Source organism: Macaca thibetana, chromosome 15, assembly GCF_024542745.1.
Source record: "Macaca thibetana thibetana isolate TM-01 chromosome 15, ASM2454274v1, whole genome shotgun sequence".
NCBI lineage: Eukaryota > Metazoa > Chordata > Mammalia > Primates > Cercopithecidae > Macaca > Macaca thibetana.
In genome coordinates this window covers 10,511,340-10,539,317 of record NC_065592.1, presented here as the reverse complement: position 1 = coordinate 10,539,317, position 27,978 = coordinate 10,511,340, and the positions used below count along the sequence as shown (strand labels likewise).

At 49.1% G+C, this 27,978-nt stretch overlaps 2 protein-coding genes across 7 annotated transcripts in view; one reads left to right on the top strand and one right to left on the bottom strand.

The window, feature by feature from the left end:
• Window positions 1-27,978, bottom strand: part of DPM2 (dolichyl-phosphate mannosyltransferase subunit 2, regulatory) — a 285,267-nt gene that overhangs the window by 88,128 nt on the left and 169,161 nt on the right. The window contains exon 1 of one of the 6 annotated variants that reach the window (XM_050760483.1): window positions 18,136-18,145. The exons of the other annotated variants lie outside the window; for them this stretch is intronic. The gene's annotated coding sequence lies outside the window, so the exon portion shown is untranslated. Of the gene's footprint in view, window positions 1-18,135; window positions 18,146-27,978 lie in introns of those variants that run through there. 6 annotated transcript variants of the gene reach the window in all.
• BBLN (bublin coiled coil protein) overlaps window positions 1-27,978 on the top strand; it is a 287,657-nt gene that overhangs the window by 144,327 nt on the left and 115,352 nt on the right. The window lies entirely within an intron of this gene.

Genomic DNA, 27,978 nt, shown 5'->3' with positions numbered 1-27,978 from the left:
AGATTATTAAAATAAAAATTCAAAACTTGAAAACTCTCAGAAAAGAACCCAAAAGCCACAATTTAAAGATCCCTACTTCCCTGCTTAAATCCTCCAGTAGCTTTGAATTGTTCCAGTAAAATCCAAAACCCTTCCTGTGGCTGGCATGGCCCCAGGGTGTCCCCCACCCACTCTCCCGCCTTCCTTTCTGTTTCTCCTCCCCCTGGTCTCTAGACCCCTGTTCCCACCTGCCCATGCCTGCCTCAGGGCATTTGCACATGCCATGTTAAGTACTCCAAGTAGCTGGGACTACAGGCACACACCACCACGCCCGGCTAATTTTTTATAGAGATGGGGTCTCACTATGTTGCCCAGGCTGATCTCAAACTCCTGGGCTCAAGTGATCTGTCCTCCTTGGCCTCCCAAAGTGTGGGCCTCCCAAGTGTTGGGAGGTATGAACCACCGTGCTTAGCCTCTGTCTCTATGTGAAAACAAAACAAAACAAAACAAAAAAACCACTGGCTTTGAAGTCAGGCAGATCTGCTTGCATTCTCTTCCCACCCTTACCAGCTAGGAGCTGGGAGACCTTGGGTGAGTGACGTCGCCTCTCTGACTTCCAGGTTCTCCATTTGGAGCCTCCTCGGAGAGTTGCTGGGAGGCTCCTGCATGCTCCTGCAGGGCAGGTCCTTAGCACACCACTCAGTGTGCACGCAGGGAACAGCAGCGATCACGCTTCTCGACCTTGGTGAGTCCGGTGCTGCCGGTTTGCAGACTCATGCGGATACACATGACAGTCTACAAACAATTCCTGGGGCTCTGTGACCTGGAGTCCATCCTCAAACAGCCACACCCCAGATGACGGGCCCTACCCAGGACAGAAAAAGGCAAGAGAGACACTGGGTCAGAAGGCTGTGTTTCTGACTGGCCAACTGCCCTGGGCAGGCTGGGCCACCATGCGGGGAGCTTTAACTTCTAGAATGTGCCACATCAGCACTTACTTCCTCTGGGTGGCTGGCAGCCTCTGGGGGCAGCTTCTGCGACAGGAGAGCGGCAGTGAAAGCCGGCATAGGCCAGGGGCGGTGGCTCACGTAACCCCAGCACTTTGGGAGGCAGAGGCGGGTGGATCACCTGAGGTCAGGAGTTCGAGACCAGCCTGGCCAATATGGTGAAACCCCCATCTCTACTAAAAATACAACATCAGCCGGGCATGGTGGTGCATGATTGTGATCCTAGCTACTCCAGAGGCTGAGGCAAGAGAATCGATTCAACCCAGGAGGCAGAAGTTGCAGTGAGCCGAGACTGCACCATTGCACTCCAGCATAGGCAACAAGACCAAAATTCCGTTTCAAAAAGAAAAAAAAGAAAGTGGGCATGAAGTCAACCTAGGGGCCAAGGCGTAGGTGGTCCTGCAGCCAGTGAGTAGGGGCCATGTCCAGAGGGGAGCAGGTCTGGCCAATGGAATGTGAAAAAACTGGGCACCAATTCTAGACTTATAAAGACCTATAAAGAACTCCCACTTCCTCCTCTTCTCTCTGGCCTGCCCCATCTGCCAGCTGGATGTCTGTGCCCAGGGCTGCCAAGGAGGCCACATGTGAAGCCAGCAGAGGCTCCATCAGCCAGGATCCCTGCTCCATGTCCCAAAGCCCCTTCCCACCTACCCCTTCTTGCGCTGCTGATTGTACTTTACAAGAACAAAGAAATAAACTTCTAATCGGTTAAGTACTGAGATTTCAAAGGTTATCGGTGAATGAAGCCAGTTTATTACATTTTTCTATCAAAATCGCCTCAGGCAAGTCTTTTATTTTTTATTTTTATTTTTATTTATTTATTTTTTTTGAGACAGAGTCTCGCTCTGTTACCCAGGCTGGAGTGCAGTGGCCCGATCTCAGCTCACTGCAAGCTCCGCCTCCCGGGTTTACGCCATTCTCCTGCCTCAGTCTCCCGAGTAGCTGGGACTACAGGCGCCCGCCACCTCGCCCGGCTAGTTTTTTGTATTTCTTAATAGAGACGGGGTTTCACTGTGTTAGCCAGGATGGTCTCGATCTCCTGACCTCATGATTCGCCCGTCTCGGCCTCCCAAAGTGCTGGGATTACAGGCTTGAGCCACCACGCCCGGCCGCAAGTCTTTTAAAAGTTATGTTTTTCCACCAATTTACCAAATGCAGACGTCTAAAACATGCAAACATCACAGAACGAATGAAGGTCCCTGTCATCCCTCCTCGCACTGCAACAAGTGATAACCACTACTGATAGTTTGGGTATAGTCTTCCAGACTTTTTTGCTACATATGCACATCATGTTTTGGTTTTTGTTTGTTTGTTTGTCTTTGAGACAGAGTCTCGCTCTGCCACCCAGGCTGGAGTGCAGTGTCACGATCTCGGCTCACTGCAACCTCCACCTCCCAGGTCAAGTGATTTTCTTGCTTCAGCTTCCCGAGTAGCTGGGACTACAGGCGGGCGCCACCACACCCGGCTAATTTTTGTATTTTTTGGTAGAGATAGGGTTCCACCATGTTGGCCAGGCTGGTCTTGAACTCCTGATCTCAGCTGATCCACCCCCCTGGGCCTCCCAAAGTGCTGGGATTACAGGCGTGAACCATCACACCTGGCACGTCACGTTTTTATACAAAAGCGTCATACCGTATATATTGTTCTGAAAGATGTCCTTTCCTTTAGCAGCATACCTTGGATATCTCCACGTTTGGACGCCTGAATCTACCTCATTATTTTTAACTTTGGGGTCTGGCATTCCATAGCATGTGTAAACTAAAATGTACTTTTTTTTTTTTTGAGATGGCATCTCGCTGTGTCACCCAAGCTGGAATACAGTGGCGTGATCTCGGTTCACTGCAACCTCTGCCTCCTGGGTTCAGGTGATTCTCCTGCCTCAGCCTCCTGAGTAGCTGGAACTACAGACGCATGCCACAGATAATTTTTGTATTTTTAGTAGAGACGAGGTTTCACCATGTTGGCCAGGATGGTCTCGATCTCTTGACCTCATGATCCACCCACTGAGGCCTCCCAAAGTGCTGGGAGCCATGAGCCACCGCGCCCGGCCACTAAAATGTATTTAATGGAGCCCTCAATTACTTATTTTCTGCTGCATAACGAATTACCTCAAAACCTAACAGCTTAGGACAGCAAATATTTATGATCTTAAAGATTCTAGGAGTCAGGAATTTGGGGGCGGTCTGGCTCAGGGTCTCTCCCAGGCTGTGGGCTAGGGCTGCAGTCTCCTAAAGGGGCTGGGATTTGCTTCCAGGCTCACCCCGTGATTGTTACAGGCCTCAGTTCCTTGCTATCTGAGTGTCCCCGTGATGTGACAGTGGCTTCCCACAGAGTGAGCACTGAGAGAGCCCCAGATAAAAGTGCAGTCTTTATGGCTGGCGTGGTGGCTCACACCTGCAGTCCCAGCACTTGGGGAGGCCAAGGCAGGTGGATCACCTGAGGTTAGGAGTTCGAGACCAGCCTGGCCAACATGGTGAAACCCTGTCTCTGCTAAAAATACAAAAATTAGCTGAGTGTGGCGGCGGGAGCCTGTAATCCCAGCCACTCAGGAGGCTGAGGCAGGAGAATTGCTTGAGCTCAGGAGGTGGAGGTTGCAGTGAGCCAAGATCGTATCACTGCACTCCAGCCTGGGCAACAGAGTAAGAATCTGTCTCAAAAAAAAAAAAAAAAAAAAAAAAAAAAGAAAGAAAGAAAGAAAGAAAGAAAAGAAAAGAAGAAAAAAGAAAAGAAAAGAAAAGAAAGTGCAGTCTTTTATAACCACATCACAGAAGTGAAAGCAGAGCGGCAGAGCACCCTGCCATTGGTCACTCAGACCAGCTCTGGCACAATGAGGGAGGGGCTTCCTGAGCCCCTGGATCCCAGAAGTCCAGGATCAGCAGGGCCTTTTTAAAAAAAAAAAAAAAAGAAAGAAAGAAAGAAAAGAAAAGAAAAGAAAGGAAAAAAAAAAAAAAAAGAAAAGAAAGTTTTGGCCGGACGCGGTGGCTCAAGCCTGTAATCCCAGCACTTTGGGAGGCCGAGACAGGTGGATCACGAGGTCAGGAGATCGAGACCATCCTGGTAACACGGTGAAACCCCATCTCTACTAAGAAATACAAAAAACTAGCCGGGCGAGGTGGCGGGCGCCTGTAGTCCCAGCTACTCGGGAGGCTGAGGCCGGAGAATGGCGTAAACCCAGGAGGCGGAGCTTGCAGTGAGCTGAGATCCGGCCACCGCACTCCAGCCTGGGCGACAGAGCGAGACTCCGTCTCAAAAAAAAAAAAAAAAAGGAAGTTTTGTGGGTTTTTTTTCCACAGAGATGGGGTCTCCCTATGTTGCCCAGGCTGGTCTCAAACTCCAGGGCTCAAGCAATCCTCCCACCTCACTTCCCAAAGTGCTGGGATTACAGGTGTGAACCACCGTGCACAGGCTTTTTTTCTTTCTTAGAAACAGGGTCTCCCTCTGTAGTCCAGGTTACAGTGGAGTGGAGTGATTATAGCCTCCTGCAGCCTCAAATTCCTGGGCTCAAGCGATCCTCCAGCCTCAGCCTCCCAAGTAGAGAGGACCACAGGTGCATGCTACCACGCCTGCACCTTTCCATTCTAAACCCAGCTGCAGGGAACATCCTTGCTGGCTTCCCTTTGCTTACCTATGGAAGGTGGGAGGGGGTGTTCCCTATGGCAGTTTACAAGCATCAGCTCACGGAATTCTCATCATACTCTGGTGAAACGGATTCAGATGTGCATTTGGCAGAGGAAGGGGTTGGATTCTGTGATTGCGGGGCCCTTCGAGGATTCACAGGGCCCCCGGGAACACAGCCTTCTTGGTCTAGATGGGCTTTTTCAGTAGGAGGAGAGGGTCAAGGAAGCTGAGAAGTGGAGATGAACTGTAGTAATGCTAGCCTCACACCTGGACCTTCTTCATTAAATGAAAGGTGAGGCAGGGCCACCACCCCCATCACACAGAGGAGGAAACTGAGGTTCAGAAAGGGGCGGAGACTTATCTCAGGCTGCACAGCTGAACAGTGACAGAACCAGGAATCACAGCCAAGTCCCTGACCTCCAGTGCCTTCTCCTGGGTTCTCACCACGCACTGGGCCAGGCACAGAACACGTATCAGCTCGCCAGTCCCCACAGAAGCCACAGCCTTATTCTTCCTCCCATTTGTTTGTTTGTTTGTTGTTGTTGTTGTTGTTAAGACAGCGTTTCACTGTCACCCAGGCTGGAGTGCAGTGGCATGATCACAGCTCACTGCAGCCTCGACCTCCAAGGCTCAAGCGATCCTCCCACCTCAGCCTCCTGAGTAGCTGGGACTACAGGCTACACACACAGCTAATTTTTGTATGCTTTGTAGAGATGGGGGGTCTCGCCACGTTGCCCAGGCTGGTCTCAAACTTCTGGGCTCAAGCGATCCTCCCTCCTCAGCCTCCCAAAATGCTGGGATTACAGGCATGAGCCACCGTGCCCAGCCTTTTCCTCCCATTTGATAGCAGGAGAAACTGAGGCTCGGAGACACTAGGTGTGGAACACCACAGGCGCCACACATGCTGAGCACCGTAGCCATGTGCAGGCAGGAGCTGCTGGGGCCCCTGTATCTGGGGCAGATGAGAGAGGAAGGAAAGAGAAGGCAGGGCCTTGCATGAGAGGTTAGCTCATGATGCCTCATTATCGCAAATTCTTATCTTTGAGGCAGAACAGGAAACAGGATGTGGGTTCCCCTTTAAGGGGCTGGCGCCTCACATTGACATGTACCATTGGACACATGTAAGCATCATGGGACAGGTAGTGTCGGTAAGGGGTTGGCACTCAGGCTTTGGAGTCAACAGGCTCCTGGCTGTGTGACTGCAGATTCGTGGCTTGACCTCTCGGGGCTTCTGAATAGCACGGGTTGTTAGGCCTGGTGGAACAGTGCTCAATAAACAGTGACAAGGTACTGAGCACTCCAACAAGTTTTGGAGGCAGGGGCAATTATTTGGCAAAAGAGGCAAAGCCTGTGGAGTGGCCTGGCCAGCTTTACCCCGTCCCTGCTGCCACATCCATCTGCAGTCCTCTGCCTGAGCCCAGCCCTGCCAAGCAAACACACCATCAAGTAGAAGGGAGGTTGCTATGACAGCACAGCTTCTGGACAGACCCTGGCCTCCCACACAATATCCCTCCACTCTGCTGGCCCCAGGCTTTTCCTGTGGAGGCTTCGGAGGTTGCTCTAGCCTGAGGCCAGCCTGGCCCAGATGCTAGCCCAGATGCTGGCCCAGATGCTGACCCAGATGCTGGCCCAGATGCTGACCCAGACACAGCTGTGTTACATGACCCGGGTTTGCTGAGTACCTACCAGGTTCACATGAGTAGGACAGGCAAGGGCCACCCTGCCCTTCCCTCCTCCCAGGGCTCGACCTGGGCCCCGTAAGTGTCACTTGCCTTTAGGAGCTACGGTACAGCTCTCAGGAATGTCCTGAGTGGCAGGAAGAAAGGGAGAGCCCAGGTTCAAGAGAAGGACACTGGATTGGGTATTAAAGGCCCATGTCTTGGCCTAACTCGGCCTTAGTATCTCTGTGGTTGTGAGCAAACACCCATTTCTCTTTGGGCCTTAGAACTGAGGATTTCTTTCAAACTAGTCAAAACAGAAGCCGTGCACTCAGGAGGCAGGCAGCCCCTTGTTTTGGACGACTGTCTATCACTTACTGGCTGGGTGGCTTAAAGAAAGTTACTCAACATCTCTGAGCCATTTCCTCATCTCAAACTTTTGAACAACAATCCAAGGTTATTTAGAATACTAAATGAAGGCCAGGCATGGTGGCTCACACCTGCAATCCCAGAACTTTAGGAGGCCAAGGTAGGAGGATCATTTAGGGCCAGGAGTTCAAGACCAGCCGGGGCAACATAGCAAGACCTCATCTCTGCAAAAACTTTTTAAAAATTAAGTCAACAGGCCAGGTGCAGTGGCTCAAGCCTGTAATCCCAGCACTTTGGGAGGCCGAGACGGGCAGATCACGAGGTCAGGAGATCGAGACCATCCTGGCTAACCCGATGAAACACTGTCTCTACTAAAAAATACAAAAAACTAGCCGGGCGAGGTGGCGGGCGCCTGTAGTCCCAGCTACTCGGGAGGCTGAGGCAAGAGAATGGCGTAAACTCAGGAGGCGGAGCTTGCAGTGAGCTGAGATCCGGCCACTGTACTCCAGCCTGGGCGACAGAGCAAGACTCCGTCTCAAAAATAAATAAATAAATAAAATAAAATAAAAATTAAGTCAACAAATAAATAATAGAATACTAAATGGGAACATTTACAGTGCTTAGAAGACTTACAGTAGGAGCTCAATACATAGCAGCTGTTGCAATTAGCTCATTTTTTTCTTTAAAATAATTTCCACTTTATCAAAATAATACCATACATCAGTGAATCTAAGGCATCACCGATAGTAAGATGCACCGTGACTCACATGCTGTCCAGAGAAAACACTGCCAATTATAGTGGTCAGGTGCAGCACTGATTATGGAAAGATTTATCTTGATTTTAAAGATGTTAAAATGGGCCGGGCATGGTGACTCATGCCTGTAATCCCAGCACTTTGGGAGGCCAACGAGGGCAGATCACCTGAGGTCAGGGGTTTGAGAACAGCCTGACCAACATGGCGAAACCCTGTCTCTACTAAAAATACAAAACTTATTAAAAAGTCAGGAAACAACAGGTGCTGGAGAGGACGTGGAGAAACAGGAACACTTTTACACTGTTGGTGGGACTGTAAACTAGTTCAACCATTGTGGAAGACAGTGTGGCAATTCTTCAAAGATCTAGAACTAGAAATACGATTTGACCCAGCCATCCCACCCATCCCATTACTGGGTATATACCCAAAGGATTATATATCATGCTGCTATAAAGACACATGCACTTGTATGTTTATTGTGGCACTCTTCACAATAGCAAAGACTTGGAACTAACCCAAATGTCCATCAGTGACAGGCTGGATTAAGAAAATGTGGCACATATACACCATGGAATACTATGCAGCCATAAAAAAGGATGAGTTCGTGTCCTGTGTAGGGACATAGATGCAGCTGGAAACCATCATTCTCAGCAAACTATCGCAAGAACAGAAAACCAAACACCGCATGTTCTCACTCATAGGTGGGAATTGAACAATGAGAACACTTGGACACAGGAAGGGGAACATCACACACAGGGGCCTGTTGTGGGGTAGGGGGAGGGGGGAGGGATAGCATTAGGAGATTTACCTAATGTAAATGATGAGTAAATGGGTGCAGCACACCAACATGGCACATGAATACATATGTAACAAACCTGCACATTGTGCACATGTACCCTAGAACATAAAGTATATTTTAAAAAAATACAAAACTTAGCTGGGCATGGTGGCAGTTGCCTGTAATCCCAGCTACTTGGGGGGCTGAGGCAGGAGAATCGCTTGAACCCAGGAGATGGAGGTTGCACTCCAGCCTGGGCAACAGAGCGAGACTCCATCTCAAAAATAAATAAATAAGTACATAAGTAAAGAAGTAAAGAAAGACGTTAAAATGTGAATACTTTGGCATCTTAGAATTGGTAAAATAGCATACGTGCAGGGAAAGCAAAATAAACTTACCCTAAAGGCAGATAACATGCACTGGTTTCCTGTCTGCTCCCCAGTCTCCCCACGCCGCCTCCCTAGAAGCAACCACTTTGGCTGTGTGGGCAGTTTCTTTCCAGCACGTACACATTTTATATTTCTAAATAATAAGCATATGCTGCTATCTTTGGGCAGATTTGTTTCAGCCCTGTCACCTATCTACCCTCCACTATCTACCAACCACCCAGTACAACGAAAGAGGATTCGTCCACTGTGGAAGCCATGTGGCCTTTTAGAGCTAAATCATTAGTCACGTCTCAGATTTGTCCACTTCTCTATGTATTTTATTTGGTCCCTTCTTCTCCTTTTTTTTTTTTTTTTTTGATGGCATCTTGCTCTGTCACCCAGGCTGTAGTGCAGTGGTGCGATCTCAGCTCACTGCAAGCTCTGCCTCCCGGGTTCATGTGATTCTCCTGCCTCAGCCTCCCGAGTAGCTGGGACTAAAGGCACGCACCACTGCGCCCAGCTAATTTTTGTATTTTTAGTAGAGACGGGGCTTCACGATGTTGGCCAGGCTGATCTCGAACTTCTGAACTCGTGATCCACCCGCCTCGGCCTCCCAAAGTGCTGGGATTACGGACGTGAGCCACCGCGCCTAGCCCCTTTTTTTCTCCTTTTAGAGACAAAGTCTTGCTCTGTTTCCCAGGCTGGAATGCAGCGATGGGATGACAGCTCACTGCAGCCTCAACCTTCCAGGCTCAAGCAATCGTCCTACCTCAGCCACCTGAGTAGCTGGGACTACAGGCTCGTTCCACTGTGACCAGTAAATTTAAAAAATATATATATTTTGGGGCTGGGCGTAGTGGCTTACGCTTGCAATCCCAGCACTTTGGCAGGCCGAGACGGGCGGATCACCTGAGGTCAGGAATTCAAGACCAGCCTGATCAACATGGAGAAACCCCATCCCTACTAAAAATACAAAAACTAGCCAGGCACGGTAGTGCATGCCTGTAATTTCAGCTACTCGAGAGGCTGAGGTAGGAGAATAGCTTGAACCCAGGAGGTGGAGGTTGCGGTGAGCCGAGATTGTGCTACTGCACTCTAACCTGGGCTACAAGAGTGAAACTCCATATCAAAAAAAAAAAAAAAAACATATATATATTTGTAGAGACAGGGTCTCACCATGTTGTCCAGGCTGATATCAGACTCCTGGGCTCAAGCGAACCTCCTGCCTCAGCTTCCTGAAGTGCTAGGATTACAGGCATGAGACACCATGCCCAGCCTTATGGAGAAGAGTGAGTTTTAAAACTGAGGTATCACTCTTCGGTATTCATATAAACTTGTTTGTTTGTTTGTTTGTCTGTCTGTTTGTTTCTGAGCCAGAGTCTCGCTCTGTTGCCAGGCTGGAGTGCAGGATTACATTCTTGAGCCACCTTGCCTAGCCAAGTTTTTTAGGTAACTATTTTTCATAACTAAGCATTGCATTTATTTCCTTTCTTACTCTATTTTTTCTGAAGTTAATAATTCCTTTTTATTACAGCTTTATTGATATATGATCAGTAAGCTGCACATATTTAATATGTACAGTTTGGGCCAGGCACAGTGGCTCAAGCCTGTAATTCTAGCTCTTTGGGAGGCCAAGGCTGGTGGATCACCTGAGGTCAGGAATTTGAGACCAGCCTGGCCAACATGGTGAAACCCCGTCTCTACCGGGAAACCCTGTCTCTACTAAAAATACAAAAAAAAAAAAAAAAAAAAAATAGCCAGGCGTGGTTGTGCATGCCTGTAATCTCAGCTGAGGCAGGAGAATTGCTTGAACCCACGAGGTAGAGGTTGCAGTGAGCCGAGATCACTCCAGCCTGGGTTACAGAGCAATACTCCGTCTCAAAAAATAAATAAACAAATAATAAAATGTACAGTTTGATAAGTTTTGACAAATGTGACCACCTGGGAATCCAGCACCACCATGAAGATGGTGAACATCTCCACAGCATCACTAATTCCTCGTGCCCATTGTTAATCCTTTCCTTCCTGCCCTCCCTGACCACCGACCTCATCCGGCGACTGCTGGTCTACTTGTCGGTATAGATGAGTTTGCATTTTCTGAAATTTTGCATAAATGTAATCATGCGGTATGTACTCTGACTCCTTTTCCCTCAGCATCATTATTTCGAGATTCATCTATTACTTGTGTGTATCCATAGCTTGCTCCTTTTTATTACTGAGTAGTGTTCTATTACGGTGCCCATTGTGGGAGGGACACACCACAGTTTATTGAACCACTCACCTGTGGCTGGGTATTGAGGTTGTTTATACCTTTTATGAGTAAAGCTCCCATGAACGTTACTGAATAAGGCCTCAGATAGGCATATGTTTTCTTTCCTTTTGGGTGAATACCTAAGAACAGATTTGTGGGTTTACCCTTTTTTTGTTGTTTTTTGTTTTGTTTTGTTTTTGAGACGGAGTCTTGCTCTGTCGCCCAGGCTGGAGTGCAGTGGCGCTATCTCGGCTCACTGCAAGTTCTGCCTCCCGTGTTCACGTCATTCTCCTGCCTCAGCCTCCCGAGTAGCTGGGACTACAGGCACCCACCACCACGCCCGGCTAATTTTTTGTATTTTCAGTAGAGACGGGGTTTCACCGTGTTAGCCAGGATGGTCTTGATCTCCTGACCTCATGATCCACCTGCCTCGGCCTCCCAAAGTGCTGGGATTACAGGCGTGAGCCACCGCACCCAGTCTTTTTTTTTTTTTTTTTTTTTTTGAGACCGAGTCTCACTCTGTTACCTAGGCTGGAGTGCAGTGGCACGATCTCACTTCACTGCAACAGCCTCCCGGGTTCAAGTGATTCTCCTGCCTCAGCCTCCCAAGCCCAAGTAGCTAGGACTACAGGCCTGAGCCACCATGCCTGGTTAATTTTTGTGTTTTTAATAGAGATGGGGTTTCACCATGTTGGTCTCGAACTCCTGACCTCGGGTGATCCGCCCACCTTAGCCTCCCAAAGTGCTGGGATTACAGGCGTGAGTCACCGCACTCAGCCATGGCTTTACCTTTTTGTGAACTGCAAATGGCTCATACCTGTAATCTCAGCACTTTGGGAGGCCGAGGCAAGTGAATCTCTTGAGCCCAGGAGTTTGAGGTTAACCTGGGCAATATGGCAAGACTCTGTCTCTACAACAAAAAAATACAAAAATTAGCCAGGCGTGGCGGCGTATGCATGTAGCCCCAGCTACTCAGGAGGGTGAGGTGGGAGGATCACTTGAGCCCAGGAAGTTGAGGCTGCAGTAAGCTGTGATTGTGCCACTATACTCCAGCCTGGGCAACAGAGTGAGACCCTATCTGAAACAAACAAACAAGCAAACAGACAAAACTGCAAAATTGTCCTCCAAAGTGGTTTCTATGGTCTGGATATTTGTCGCCTCCAAGTCTCATGTTGATATTTAATCTCCGATGTTGGAAGTGAGACCTGATGGGAAGTGTTCGGATCATGGGGGCTGATCCCTCATGAATGGCTTGGTGCAGGTTTGTTTGTTTGTTTGAGATGGAGTCTTGCTCTATCACCCAGGTTGGAGTGCAATGGCACGATCTCGGCTCACTGCAACCTCCGCCTCCCGGGTTCAAGGGATTCTCCTGCTTCAGCCTCCTGAGTAGCTGGGACTACAGGCATGAGCCACCATACCTCGCTAATTTTTGTATTTTTAGTGGAGATAGGGTTTCACCATGTTGGCCAGGCTGGTCTTGAACTCCTGACCTCGGGTGATTCTCCCACCACAGCCTCCCAAAGTGCTAGGTTTACAGGCGTGAGGCACCACACCCAGCCTATTTATTTATTTTTTATTTTTGAGACAGAGTCTCACTCTGTTGCCCAGGCTGGAGTGCAGTGGCACAATCATGGCTCACTGCAGCCTCAACCTCCCTAGGCTCAGGTGACCCTCCCCCCTCAGCCTCGAGTAGCTGGGGCTAAAGGTGCACACCTCCAGGCCTGGCTAATTTCTGTATTTTGGTAGTTTTACAGTGTTACTCAGGCTGGTCTCCAACTCCTGGGCTCAAGTAATCTGCTCACCTCAGCCTCCCAAAAGTGCTGGGATTATAGGTGTGAGACACCACGTCTGGCCTCATTGTGGTCTTAATGTGTACTTCCCTTATGACTAATAATGTTGAACATCTTTTTCTTTTTTTTTTTTTTTGGAGAGAGTCTTGCTATGTCACCCAGGCTGGAGTGCAGTAGCATGATCTCGGCTCACTGCAACTTTCATCTCCCAGATTCAAGCGATTCTCCTGCCTCAGCACCCGAGTAGCTGGATTACAGGCTTGCACCACCACATCTAGCTAATTTTTGTATTTTTAGTAGAGACGAGGTTTTACCATGTTGGCCAGGCTGGTCTCGAACTCCTGACCTTAGGTGATCCGCTTGCTCCCAAAGTGCTGGGATTACAGGCATGAGCCACCACGCCCAGCCATTAAACATCTTTTTATGTGCTTATTGGCTATTCATATATCTTCTTTTGTGAAGGAGCTGTTCAAATATTTTACCCATTTTATTTTATTTATTTATTTATTTATTTATTTATTTATTCTGAAACAAGGTCACTCAGGGTGGAGTGCAGTGGCGTGATGACAGCTCACCACAGCCTCAACCTCCTGGGCAATTCTCCTGCCTCAGCCTCCAGAGTAACTAGGACTACAGGGGTGCCACCACACCTGGCTAGTTTTTGTTTGCTTGTTTGTAGAGATAGGGTCTTGCTTTGTTGCTTAAGCTGGTCTCAAACTCCCGGGCTCAAATGATCCTCCCACCTCCGCCTTCCAAAATGCTGGGATTACAGGCATGCGCTACCACACATAGCCTGACTTTAAAAAATCTTGGCCACAGCTGGGCGCAGTGGCTCACACCTGTAATCCTAGCACTTTGGAAGGCTGAGGTGGGCAGATCTCTTGAGGTCAGGAGTTTGAAACCAGCCTGGTTGATGTGGTGAAACCCCGTCTCTACTAAAAATAAAAATAAAATAAACTTTAAAAAATTAGCCAGGCATTGTGGCAGGTACCTGTAATACCAGCTACTTGGGAGGCTGAGGCAGGAGAATTGCTTGAACCCAGGAGGCAGAGGTTGCAGTAAGCCAAGATTGTGCCACTGGACTCCAGCTTGGGTGACAGAGTGAGAAAAAATAAAATAAAATTAAAAAATCTTGGCCAGGCATGGTAGCTCATGCCTGTAATCCCAGCACTTTGGGAGGCTGAGGCAGGAGGATTATTTGAGGTCAGGAGTTTGAGACCAGCCTGGCCAACACTGTGAAACCCCGTCTCTACTGAAAATACAAAAATTAGCCAGGCATGGTGGCAGGTGCCTGTAATCTCAGCTACTTGGGAGGCTGAAGCAGGAGAATCGCTAGAACCCAGGAAGTTGTGGTGAGCTGAGATCGCACCACTGCACTCCAGCCTGGGTGATAAATAAATAAATAAATAATAAATAAAAATATTTTTCATGGTTTTAGTAGGAAGATAAATTAGGCATGTATGATTACCCCCTCATCTTAACAAGGAATTTCTCTCAGCTCATTTTCTTCAGGGGAGAATTCTCTTTTTTTTTTTTTTTTTTGAGACGGAGTCTCGCTCCCAGGCTGGAGTGCAGTGGCCGGATCTCAGCTCACTGCAAGCTCCGCCTCCCGGGTTTACGCCATTCTCCTGCCTCAGCCTCCCGAGTAGCTGGGACTACAGGTGCCCGCCACCTCGCCCGGCTAGTTTTTTGTATTTTTTAGTAGAGACGAGGTTTCACCGTGTTAGCCAGGATGGTCTCGATCTCCTGACCTCGTGATCCACCCGTCTCGGCCTCCCAAAGTGCTGGGATTACAGGCTTGAGCCACCGCGCCCGGCCAAATTTTTTTTTTTTTTTTCCGAGACAGAGTCTCACTGTGTCACCTAGGATAGAGTGCAGTGGTGAGACCTCGGCTCACTGCAACCTCCGCCTCCCGGGTTCACGCCATTCTCCTGCCTTGGACTCCTGAGTAGCTGGGACTACAGGCAGCCACCACCACGCCGGCTAATTTTTTGTATTTTTGGTAGAGACAGGGTTTCACCGTGTTAGTCAGGATGGTCTCGATCTCCTGACCTCGTGATCTGCCCGCCTCGGCCTCCCAAAGTGCTAGGATTACAGGCGTGAGCCACCGCGCCTGGCCATTCTTCCCAGATGAGGGGAGAATTCTCTCCCACCCTGCCTTGCACCTGCTTCTGACCCAAGGACGTGGCAGAAGGAGCTAGGAGTTCCAGCTTTCACCCCTGGCTCCAACCTCTCAGTTGTATAGCCTTTGGAAAGTCATTTAATCCTTTTGGGCTTCAGTTTCCCCATCTAGGGAGTAAGAGAATGTCATGATCTCAGGGGAGGTGGCACAGTCTGATAGGGAGAGGGCTGTCCCGGGGCTCCTGGCTGCCTCTTGGGCAGGGCAGGTCTAGGCTGTCTGGCCCCCTGAGAGCCTTGACTGTCAGGGCCCAGGCTGAGCAGGCTCCTATGACCCCACTGCGTGGCGGGGAGATTAAGGCCAAGAAAGGGAGGGGGCCAGAATCGCACAGCTTGCCCAGGCAGAATGGGCCCCTGCCTTCTGTTCCTGAACTTTCTCCCTGCACCAGAGCCATCTCCGGGCTAGACAGGCTGGTAGAACCAGCCACGTCCTCTCCCTGGGGTGGAGGAAGAGCCTTCTCCCCCCAGGGCCAGAACCTTCCAGCCATCTCCCTCCAGCCTCACCGTCCCCACCCAGAGCCTGAAACTCAGGGCTGTCTGTGCCCAGGGCTGTGCCTGACTTTGGTTATCTAGCACCACCTACAGGATATACTGAGAACAACATGCCACATGGCTTCAAGCCCCAGATTCCAGAAACTGCTGGCTGGGAAGATGCCCATTCATGGATCGCACCTGGTATGCCGGGGCCAGAGCTCTGCGCCCTGCATGAGCCTCTGCACTGATCTGCACCACAGCCGTTTAAGGCAGGAACTACATCATAGTATTGAATCAATATAACACCCTTTCATAACGGATACAAATGCAGTTGTTAGATGAAATGTATAACTTCTGTTGTTCACAGCAGAGTAGAGTGACTGCAGATAACAACAATGTATTGTATATTTCAAAATAGCTAGAAGAGAGGACTTAAATTGTTCCCAACACATAGAAATGATAAATACTCAAGGTGATGGATACCGCAAATACCCTGACCTGATCATTACATACACTACACTTAAAACAAAAGATCACACATACCTTATAAATATGTAAAATATTATGTCTCAATTTAAAAAACCTTTTAAGGCTGGGCACGGTGGCTCACGCCTGTAATCCCAGCACTTGGGGAGGCCAAAGTGGGCGGATCACGAGATCAGGAGATCGAGACCATCGTGGCTAACACAGTGAAACCCCGTCTCTACTAAAAATACAAAAAATTAGCCAGGCATGGTGGCAGGCGCCTGTAGTCCCAGCTATTCAGGAGGCTGAGGCAGGAGAATGGCGTGAACCCAGGAGGTGGAGCTTGCAGTGAGCTGAGATTGCAACTGCACTCTAGCCTGGGCGACAGAACCAGACTCCGTCTCAGAAAAAAAAAAAAAAAAAACTTTATTTTATACTTATCAAAGGCCCTCTTTTAAACTTACTTAAACAGGTAAGGCACTTAAACACACAGGTATTTAAACTTACTTAAACAGGTTTTTATCACCTACTATACATTGTGAATACATAAAAAGGAAATTGCTGGATGAGATGGCTCCTGTCAGTAATCGAAGGTACTTGAGAAGCTGAGGTGGGAGAATCACTTGAGCCCAGGAGTTTGAGACCAGCCCAAGCAACATGGCAAAACCTTGTCTCTAAAAAAATACAAAAATTAGCTGGGCATGGTAGCATGTGCCTGTAGTACTATCTACTTGGGAGGCTGAGATGGGAGGATCACCTGAGCCCGGGGAGGTAGAGGCTGCAGTGGGCCGTCATGGTGCCGCTGCACTCCAGCCTAAGTGACAGAGTGAGACCTTGTCTCAAAAAGAAAAAAAAATTAGTAGCTATATTATTACTTTTCAAGATGGCGTCTCACTCTGTTGCCCAAACTGGAGTGCAGTGGCATGATCACGGCTCACTGCAACCTCCACCTCCCAGGTTCAAGTGATTCTCATACTCCAGCCTCCTGAGTAGCTGGGATTCCAGGCATATGCTACCACACCCAGCTAATTTTTAGTAGAGATGGGGTTTTGCCATGTTGGCCAGGCTGGTCTTAAACTCCTAACCTCAGGTGATCCACCCACCTCGGCCTTTGAAAGTCCTGGGATTACAGGTGTGAGCCACCGTGCCCAGCCTAAAAAAAAAAAAAAAAAAAAAAAAAAAAAAGTTAAGTAAATAAATAAAAAGGAATTTTCAATCAAGTTCAATCAAGGTAATTTAGCAAAGGTGTTCCTAACACTCCACATGCAGAGTCTGACTTTCCCCGGGTCAATTTTTCATTCAGAGCTGTTGAGTCTGTGCTTTTCCAGACAATCTTGTCCTCAGTGTCATCAAGAGCTCAGGAAACGCAGCCTTTCTTCAGAGCACACCACTGCTGTCCCCGGTGTCCTTTCAAGCTGCATGCGTCGATGCACACGTGCAAGCATTGAGGCAGATGGCATAGATGCCACCCAATCACAACAATCACAAAATATGTCTTGATTTCAGAAATGGTAACATGGGAAGTGGGGGAAGCACATCTGAGAGTGAATGAAAGATGTTGTCCGGCCGGGCGCGGTGGCTCACGCCTGTAATCCCAGCACTTTGGGAGGCCGAGGCGGGCGGATCACAAGGTCAGGAGATCGAGACCACGATGAAACCCCGTCTCTACTAAAAATACAAAAAATTAGCCAGGCGCGGTTGTGGGCGCCTGTAGTCCCAGCTACTCGGGAGGCTGAGGCAGGAGAATGGCGTGAACCCGGGAGGCGGAGCTTGCAGTGAGCCGAGATCGCGCCACTGCCCTCCAGCCTGGGCTGGGCGACAGAGCGAGACTCCGTCTCAAAAAAAAAAAAAGAAAGATGTTGTCAGCGGTACCTTCTTCAAAAGTACTAGGGCACTATTTTGTTATAATGTTAGGTGTGTGAGGCCTCAAGAAACAGAATCCCTCTAACCTTTTCCTGCCTTCCTTTCACCTGCCTTAAGCCAGGACTCTTTTTTAGACAGGATTTTACTCTGTCACCCGGGCTGGAGTGCAGTGGTGCAATCAAGGCTCACTGCAGCCTCCACCTCCGGGGCTCAAGTGATCCTCCCACTTCAGCCTCCTGAGGAGCTGGGACTACAGGTACACTCCACCATGCCCGGCTAATTTGTTGTTTTTTGTAGAGATGAGGTCTTACTAAGTTGCCCAGGCTGGTCTTGAACTCCTGGAGGCAAATGATCCTCCTGCCTTGGCCTCCCAAAGTGTTGGGATTTCAGGCATGAACCACTTTGCCCCTTCTGATCTTGGATTTTAAGACCACCTCACACCCTGGGGGAAGGAATGACAGCATCCTGAAGCTTCCATAAAAACCCGAGAGAACTAGGTTGTAAGAGCTTCCGCGTAACTGACCATGCTGAGGTTCCCGGAGGGCGGCTGCCAGGGGAGAGCATGGAAGCTCTACGCTCCTTCCCCCATATCTCACCCTGTGCGTCTCTTCATCCATATCCTTTGCAATATCCTTTATAATAAACCACTAAACACATTTCCCTGAGTTCCGTGAGCCACTCCCACAAAGTAATCGAACCCAAAGAGGGAGTCGTGGGAACCCCAACTTGAAGCCTGTCAGTCAGAAGTTCCAGAGGCCTGAACTTGCTGCTGGTGTCTGAAGTGGGGGTGGTGGGTAGTCTTGGGGACTGATCCTCCAACCTGTGGGATCTGATGCTATCTCCAGGTAGACAGTGTGTGAATTGGATTGGAGGACACCGACCTAGTGTCTGATGCTTGGTGCATGGGGAAACCCCCCCCAGACATTTGGTCACAGAAGTCTTCTATGTTGATGACTGTTGTGGTGGTTTGAGAGGGTTTTTCCTGAAACAGGCACCTATTCTATGCCAATCCTGTGCAAGGGTTAAGAGACACAGCCCCAAACAAGACCGCCTCAGCCCTGTTCTCAGGGATCTCAGGGAGCCACAGGGGAGAAGACATCAAACAATCTTGCAGATAAAATTGTTTAATGAGGCCGGCTGGGGTGGCCCACACCTGTAATCCCAGCACTTTAGGAGGCCAAAGCAGGCAGATCACCAGAGGTCAAGAATTCGAGTCCAGCCTGGCCAACATGGTGAAACCCCATCTCTACTAAAAATACAAAAAATTAGCCGGGCGTGGTGGCGGGCACCTGTAATCCCAGCTACTCGGGAGGCTGACGCAGGAAAATCACTTGAACCCGGGAGGTGGACGCTGCAGTGAGCCGAGATCCCGCCACTGCACTCCACCCTGGGCACGACAGAGTGAGACTCTGTCTCAAATAATAATAATAATAATAATAGTTTAATGATCGCAGTTGTGCTATGAAAGGGGTCAGCCATAGGAGTGATTGTGTCTGGAGTCACAGAGGGTTGCCCTGAGGAAGTTGCATCTGAGCTGTGATGAATGAATAGGAGCTCTCCAGTGAGAGTCAGAGAAACAGGGAAGGCAGAGGCAAGAGTATTCACGACAGCGCTGGGACTAGAGGAGGAGTTTAGGGCCCCCTGCATTGAAAGGCAGTGCGGCCAGTGTGGCTGGGGTCTGATGGATGAGGGCAATGTGGCACGAACTGGAACCAGAGAGGTAGGAAGGAACAGAGATCACACACAGCCTTTTCCGAAAGTGCAGTGAGGAGCCACTGCGGGGCTTTAAGTTGAGAAAGAAACTGAGTCACAGAGAGCGATGGAGCTGGCTGGGTGCAGTGGCTCATGCCTGTAATCCCAGCACTTTGGGAGGCTGAGCTGGGTGGATCACTGAGGTCAAGAGTTCGAGACTAGCCTGACCAACATGGTGAAAACTCTGTCTCTACTAAAAATACAAAAAGTAGCCGGGTGTGGTGGAGTGCGCCTGTAATCCCAGCTATTCAGGAGGCTGAGGAAGGAGAATCGCTTGAACCCAGTAGGTGAAGGTTGCAGTGAGCCAAGATCTCACCATTGCACTCCAGCCTGGGCAACAAGAGTGAAACTGCATCTCAAAAAAAAAAAAAAAGTGTCCAGGCGCTGTGGCTCACGCCTGTAATCCCAGCACTTTGTGGAGCTGAGGCGGGTGGATCATCTGAGGTCAGGAGTTCAAGACCATCCTGGCCAACATGGTGAAGCCCCGTCTCTATTAAAAATACAAAAATTAGCGGGGCATGGTGGTGGGTGCCTGTAATCCCAGCTAGTCGGGAGGCTGAGGCAGGAGAATTGCTTGAACCCAGGAGACAGAGGTTGCAGTGAGCTGAGATTGAGCCATTACACTCCAGCCTGGGAGACAGGGCAATAATTCATCAGAAGAGAAGAGAGGAGGGGAGGGGAGGGGAAGGGAAGGGAAGGGAGGGGAAGGGGAGGGGAGGGGAGGGGAGGGGAGGGGAGGGGAGGGGAGAAGGGAAGGGAAGGGAAGGGAAGGAGCTAGAATCAGGCCTCGGGTCTAGCTAGTTCTAGCACCTGTGCTTTCAATCCCCCTGGAGGGGCCAGAGGGAACTGAGTCTCTGATCTACCTCCTTCACTGCCCAGCTAGGGAAACTGGTGCCTAGGAAGAGGAGGTGGATTGCCCTAAATGGCACAACAGGGCAGGATGTAATCTAGAACCCAGGTCTCCAGGCTCCCAGATCCCCTCTCACACCAGTCCTCAGCAGAGCTGGCCAGACCTTGGCCAAAGCCCCAGCTCCCTGAGTCCCAGGGAAATTATTGGTGCTTGAAGAGCAAAGGGTTGTCCCTTCTTAGGGTCCAGGAAGCTGTGTCAGCCCTGTCCCCAGTTCCCAGTTTGCACTGGTGGTAGCTGGTTAGAACCTGAATCCCAGAGCCCTCTCATGGCCAGACCAGGGCCACAGTGCATCTGGACGCAATAGAGTGAGACCTGCACACACCTTCCTCCACCCACTCTGCTGGGGACGGATCGAATTCCAACCCCAATGACCTCCCAGACCCTCTGAGCCTTCCACCCATGCTTGACGGCAAAAGGGCCCTGAGCCTCCCAGGGACAGAGCACCAAGATCCCAAGGATGGCCAGCCAAGTACGTCTGCAGCACCCCCCTCAGCACAACCCCCAGGACTGAAGATCCTGGACAGACAACCTACTGTTCTTGCTTATTTTTTCAGGAAAAATTTCTGGAACTGAACTGAACGTACTGAGTCAAAGAACCTTGCATCTAAAGATTTTTTGAGACGCCATCAGCAAATTGTCCTCCTGGGATTTTTATACCAATTTACACCCCTTCTAACAGAGTCTGAGGAATGCTGCCCCCACCCTTTATCACCACTAATGCCTCTGGACCCTCTTTTTTGTCTTTGCTAGTCCAATAGGCCACCCCCTCGCTGTTGTTTTAATTTGCACTGTTTGTCATTGAAGAGAGATTCTCAGACTCCACTGTCTGTGGAGCTTGCTAGAAAAATGGAAAGGCAGCCGGGTGCGGTGGCTCACACCTGTAATCCCAGGTAATCCCTGGGAGGCCGAGGCAGGTGATCGATCACCTGAGGTCAGGAGTTTGAGACCAGCCTGACCAACATGGTGAAACCCTGTCCCTACTAAAAATTAGCCAGGCATGGTGATGGACACCTGTAATCCCAACTACTCGGGAGTCTATGGCAGGAGAATTGCTTCAACCTTGGAGGCAGTGGTTGCAGTGAGCCAAGATCATGCCACTGCACTCCAGCCTGGCCAATAGAGTGAGACTCTGTCTCAGAAAAAAAAAAAGAAAAGAAAGAAAGAGAAAGAAAGAAAGAAAGAAAGAAAGAAAGAAAGAAAGAAAGAAAGAAAGAAAGAAAGAAAGAAAGAAAGCAAGCAAGCAAGCAGGCAAACAGACTGGGAGAAAATATTTGTGAAAAATATATCTGACAGAGAACTTGTAACCAGATATAAAAATAATTCTTTTATTTTAACCCAATAGTAATTAACCAACCAAATATGAAGAATTCTTAACACTTAGTAAGAAGAAGACAATTCAAATAGAGTAGACACTTCATCAAAGAAAATACACAGATAGCTTAGCTGGGCATGGTAGTGGACACCTATAATCCCAGCTACTCGGGAGGCATGAGGGGAGAATCTCTTGAGCCCAGGAGTTCAAGGCTACGGTGACCTATGATGGCACCACTGCACTCCAGCCTGGGCAACAATGCTAAGACGCTGTCTCTAAAAGAAAAGAAATAGGCTGGGCATGGTGGCTCACACCTGTAATCCCAGCACTTTGGGAGGCTGAGGCGGGTGAATGGCTTGAGCCCAGGAGCTCAAGACCAGCCTGGGCAACATGGCAAAATGCTGCCTCTACAAAAAAATACAAAAAGTAGCCAGGGGTGGTGGTGCACACCTGTGGTCCCAGCTACTCAGAGGCTGAGAGGTGAGACGTCAGTTTGAGCCCAGGAGGTCAAGGCTGCATTAAACTGTGATCATGTCACTGCACCCCAGCCTGGGTAACAGAGCAAGACTCTATCTCAAACAAAGCAAAACAAGCAAAGGCCGGACGCGGTGGCTCACGCCTGTAATCCCAGCACTTTGGGAGGCCAAGACGGGCGGATCACGAGGTCAGGAGATAAAGACCATCCTGGCTAACATGGTGAAACCCCATCTCTACTAAAAATACAAAAAACATTAGCCGGGAATAGTGGCCGGCGCCTGTAGTCCCAGCTACTCGGGAGGCTGAGGCAGGAGAATGGCGTGAACCCAGGAGGCGGAGCTTGCAGTGAGCCGAGATCATGCCACTGCACTCCAGCCCGGGCGACTGAGTGAGACTGTCACAAAAAAAAAAAAAAAAAAAAAAATTTAGGCTAAGTGAAAAAAACCAGACAGAGAAAGAGCACAGCCTGCACGATGTCATTTATGTAAAATTCTGGAAAATGCAGTTAATCTACAGTGACAGAAAGCAGACCAGTGACTGCTTGGAGTGGAGGCAGGAGGGCGTGGAGAGGGAATGGGAATGGGAAAGGAGGGATGATTGTATACAGGGGCCACCAAGAAACTTGGCAGTGATGGAGCTTTTTATGACAATTCTCAATTTTTTTTTTTTTTTTTTTTTTTTTGAGACGATGTCTTGCTCTGTTGCCCAGGCTGGAGTGCAGTGGCATGATATTGGCTCACTGCAGCCTCTGCCTCCTGGGTTCAAGGTTCAAGTGATTCTCCTGCTTCAGCCTCCCAAGTAGCTGGGATTACAAGCATCCACCACCACTGTTGCAGGAAACAGAGGACTGGAGAGACCAATATGGTTGAATATAGGAGGATGGTTATTAAGGTGCACACGGGCTCAGTGGATTCACATCCAAAAAGCTGAGCATTGAACAAAAACAGATTTTAGCTTATATAGGCTAGCATCTAAGAGCAAAACAAAGGCAGTGAATTTTACAAAGACAAGTCACGTAATCCATAGCATAACTGCTGACCTGGGGCTAACCTGTGGCTTTGCATAGCCAGTGGCCTAGCAGCTACCTCGAAAGAACAACAGGAACTTTGCAAATCTTACTAAATACAACCATTAGCAAACATGGTCATAACTAATAGTTCAGTACATGAGAGACAGTAAAAGAATTTGTTTTTCTTCTTTTAACCTTGCTCGGGGGGTGTCTGGAGCTGATTTCTACAGGCTAGGTCACCACGACCTGTCTAGAGCCTTGCTTGCAGCAGTGAAAAGCTTGTGTTTTTCACTTAACCCTTACTTTCCTTGGACTGAATAAATGCAGCATTTATTTTTCCTTAAATTTCTGCCTCAGCACACTTGGTTAATTTTTGTATTTTTCATAGAGACAGGGACTCACCATGTTGACCAGGCTGATCTTGAACCCCTGACCTCAGGCGATCCACCCACCTCAGCTTAACAAAGTTCTGGGATTACAGGCATGAGCCAGCGCACCCAGCCAATTCTCATGGTCTTAATTATGGTGATGGTTTCACAGACAGAACAGATTCCGTGTGTAGGGCCTGGGAATCTGCATTTTAATGAATTTCCAGGAATTAGGCTGGGTGCAGTGGCTCACGCCTATAATCCCAGCACTTTGGGAGGCCAAGGCAGGCAGATCACCTGAGGTCAGGAGTTCCAGACCAGCCTAACCAAAATGGTGAAGCTCCATCTCTACTAAAAATACAAAAATTAGCTGGGCGTGGTGGCAGGCACCTGTAATCCCAGTTACTCAGGAGGCTGAGGCAGGAGAATCACTTGAACAGGAGAGGCAGAGGCTGCAGTGAGCTGAAATGGCACCATTGCACTCCAGCCTGGGGAAGAACAGTGAAACTCTGTCTCAAAAAAAAAGGGGGGTTTCCAGGAATTTCAGTGCACATCAAAGTTTGCGAAACATTGTTGTAGCAGAATCCTTCTGTCCCCTGGACCCCATGTCACTGAGACCTCTCCTGCTGGAAGGTGTGGATTCAGTGGGGGCTCTTCTGTGAGGACCAGCTACATGTCGGAGGAGGGTGTCCTGAATCACAGCACTGTCATTTTGCAGATAAGGAAACTGAGACCTTGAAATAAACTACATCTTAGGTAAGGATCTCTTGGTTATAAGTAATAGAAATCATCTGAGTTGGCCGGGCACGGTGGCTCACACCTATAATCCCAGCACTTTCGGAATCCGAGGTGGGTGGATCACCTGAGGTCGGGAGTTCGAGACCAACATGACCAACATGGAGAAACCCCATCTTTACTAAAACTACAAAATTAGTCACTTATGGTGGCACATGCCTGTAATCCCAGCTACCCAGGAGGCTGAGGCAGGAGAATCGCTTGAACCTGGGAGGTGGAGGTTGCGGTGAGCCAAGATCACACCATTTCACTCCTCCAGCCTGGGCAACAAGAGCGAAACTCCATCTTAAAAAAGAAAAAAAAGAAAAGAAAAGAAAAGAAAAGAAAAAGAAATCATCTGAGTTGGCCAGGTGTGGTGGCTCATGCCTGTAATCCCAGCACTTTGGGAGGCTGAGGCAGGTGGATCACCTAAGGTCAGGAGTTTGAGACCAGCCTGACCAACATAGTGAAACCCCGTCTGTACTAAATACAAAAAAGTAGCTGGGTGTGGTGATGCATGCCTGTAGTTCCAGCTACTTGGGACGCTGAGGCAGAAGAATCACTTGAACCCAGGAAGCAGAGGTTGCAGTGAGCTGAGATTGCGCCATTATACTCCAGCCTGGGCAACAAGAGCAAAACTCTGCCTCAAAAAAAAAAAAAAAAAAAAAAGTGGGTATAAATATGACTGCAACACGGCCCCAAGCTGCTCCTCCCTGCCTATGGGGCTGCACGTCTGCAGGAGCAGTCACAGAGCTGTGACACCACCAGAGCTGTAGGGCTGCTTCTTCCATAAAGCTATTTTCCTCTACCTCCAGCTTGCCCTTGTATTCTTTCCTGAGTGAAGCCAAGAACCTTCACAGGCTAAGCCCCACTTTGGGGCTTATATACCCTGCATCAAAACCCCAGCTGCCCCAGCACTCTGGATGGCTGAGGCTTGAGGCCGGAAGTTTGAGACCAGCCTGGCCAACATGGCAAAATCCCAATACAAAAATTAGCCAGGTATGGCGGCGTGCACCTGTAATTCCAGCTACTTGGGTGGCTGAGGCACAAGGATTGCTTGAACCCGGGAGGCGGAGGTTGCAGTGAGCCAAGATTGCACCACTGTACTCCAGCCTGGGTGACAGAGTAACACTCTGTTTCCAAAAAAAAAAAAAAAATCCAGCTGAAATCTTTCTGTCGTCTGCTTAGATTTCCCCTGGGTAACACCCCCATCCCCAAGAGCCTCAGGTTTTCATCCTTCCACCTTGAAAACTTCAATGGAAAGAGCAAAAGTCTAGGGCAGAGTCTCATTGGTCTGGGTAGATCATGTGCTCATACCTGAACCAATCACTATGGGCAGAGGATGTGTAACCCTTGTGGGCCAGCTCTGGGTCATATCCTCACCATAGGAGCCAGAAATGGGATCCTGTCTCCAAACTGCATGGACTATGTCAACCTTAAATATTGAGATTTAGCAAATATGATTAAGTAGAGAATTTATCTGAGTTTGCAGCTTGAGGATAGCCACCTGGGCGACACCAAATCCAAACAAATGGGGTCAGCATTTGAAAGTGGAGAAGTTGGTTGGGGGCGGTGGCTCACACCTGTAATCCCAGCACTTTGGGAGGCAGAGGCGGGTGGATCACCTCAGGTCAGGAGTTCGAGACCAGCCTAACCAACATGGCGAAACCTCGTTTCTACTAAAAATACAAAAATTAGCCAGGCATGGTGGCAGTCACTTGTAATCCCAGCTACTCAGGAGGCTGAGGCAGGAGAATTGCTTGAACCCGGGAGGCAGAAGTTGCAGTGAGCCGAGATTGCACAGTTGCACTCCAACCTGGGCGACAAGAGCAAAACTCCGTCTCAAAGAAAAAGAAAAAGAAAGTGGAGAAGTTGGCCGGGTACGGTGTCTCACGCCTGTAATCCCAGAACTTTGGGAGGCTGAGGTGAGCAGATCACTTGAGGTAAGAAGCTCGAGACCAGTCTGGCCAACATGGTGAAACCCCGTCTCTACTAAAAATACAAAAATCATCCGGCATAGTAGTGCATCCCTGTAATCCCAGCTACTCCGGAGGGTGAGGCACGAGAATTGGTTGAACCTGGTAAGTGGAGGTTGCTTGAAGCCAAGATCACGCCACTGCACTCTACCCCGGGTGACATAGTGAGTGAGGCTCCATGAAAAAAAAAAAAAGAAAAGAGAAAAGACAGTGGAGAAGTTAAGCGTTCACTTACATAGGCAGAGGCAGAAATTTTAGCAGGATTACATTTTCCACAGAAGACCCATGCATACACCCCAGTGATCTGATTGGTTACAGATTGTTACATTCCAAAGAAGTTTCGTTTATTACTCCCTGAGGAGGGGCAATGATCTGAAGGGTTCTTATCTCTGGTGCCACTTAGTCCTAACTATTTACAGGAAAAAAGGCAGAAGTGACAGCTGTATATCACATGACTCAGGCTGCATAGCCACATTTCTCTCCAGGCTCAGAATGATTTAAAGTTCAAATGGCCTTGAGTTAGTTTACATTTGGATTGTTTCATTTTACAACTAAGAGTGGAGGAAAGATGTTCCCCAAAACAAGACCAAGTGCCACAGCTGGGATGAGGCCTGAGTACTGAGCAGGCATTAAAACAGCCAGAAAAGATCAGGAAGGGCCGGGTGTGGTGGCTCAAGCCTGTAATCCCAGCACTTTGGGAGGCCGAGGCGGGTGGATCACTTGAGGTCAGGAATTCAAAACCAGCCTGGCCAAATAGTGAAACCCTGTCTCTACTAAAAATATACAAAATTAGTGGGGTATAGTGGTGCATGCCTGTAATCCCAGCTACTTGGGAGGCTGAGGGAGGAGAATTGCTTGAACCTGGGAGGCGCACGTTGCAGTGAGCCAAGATTGCACCTCTGCACTCCAGCCTGGGTGACAGAATGAGAGTAAACAAAAAAACCAACCAAACAAACAAACAAAACACAGTCAGAAAATATCAGGAAGGGCTGGGCATGGTGGCTCACACCTGTAATCCCAGCACTTTGGGAGGCCGAGGAGGGTGGATCGCGAGGTCAGGAGTTCGAGACCAGCCTGGCCAACATGGTAAAAACCTGTCTCTACTAAAAATACAAAAATTAGCTGGGCATGGTGGCATGTTCCTGTAGTCCCCGCTACTCAGGAGGCTAAGGCAGGAGAATCAATTAAACCTGGGAGGCAGAGGCTGCAGTGAGCCGAGATCACGCCACTGCACTCCAGTCTGGGCGACAGGGCAATACTCTGTCTCAAAAAAAAAAAAAAAGGCTGGGCACAGTGGCTCATGCATGTAATCCCAGCATTTTGAGAGGCCGAGGTGGGTGGATCGTTTGAGGTCAGGAATTCGAGACAAGCCTGGCCAACATGGTGAAACCCCATCTCTACTAAAAATACAAAAATTATCCAGGCGTGGTGTTGCATGCCTGTAATCCTAGCTGTTTGGGAGGCTAAGCCAGGAGAATCGGTTGAACCCGGGAAGTGAAGGCTGCAGTGAGCCAAGATCATGCCATTGCATTCCAGCCTGGGTGATGGAGTGAGAGACTCTGTCTTATAGGAGGCTTACAAATACTTAGTCGTCAATATGTGTAAACCGGGAGATTCCAGTTAAAACCTGGAATTCTGGCTTCTTTTGTAAAAAGAAAACAGGCAGGGCTGGGCACGGTGGCTCACACCTGTAATCCCAGCACTTTGGGAGGCCGAGGCGGAACGATCACAAGGTCAGGAGATGGAGACCATCCTGGTTAATATGGTGAAACCTTCTCTCTACTAAAAAGACAAAAATTAGCCGAGCGTGGTGGTGGGCGCCTGTAGTCCCAGCTACTAGGGAGGCT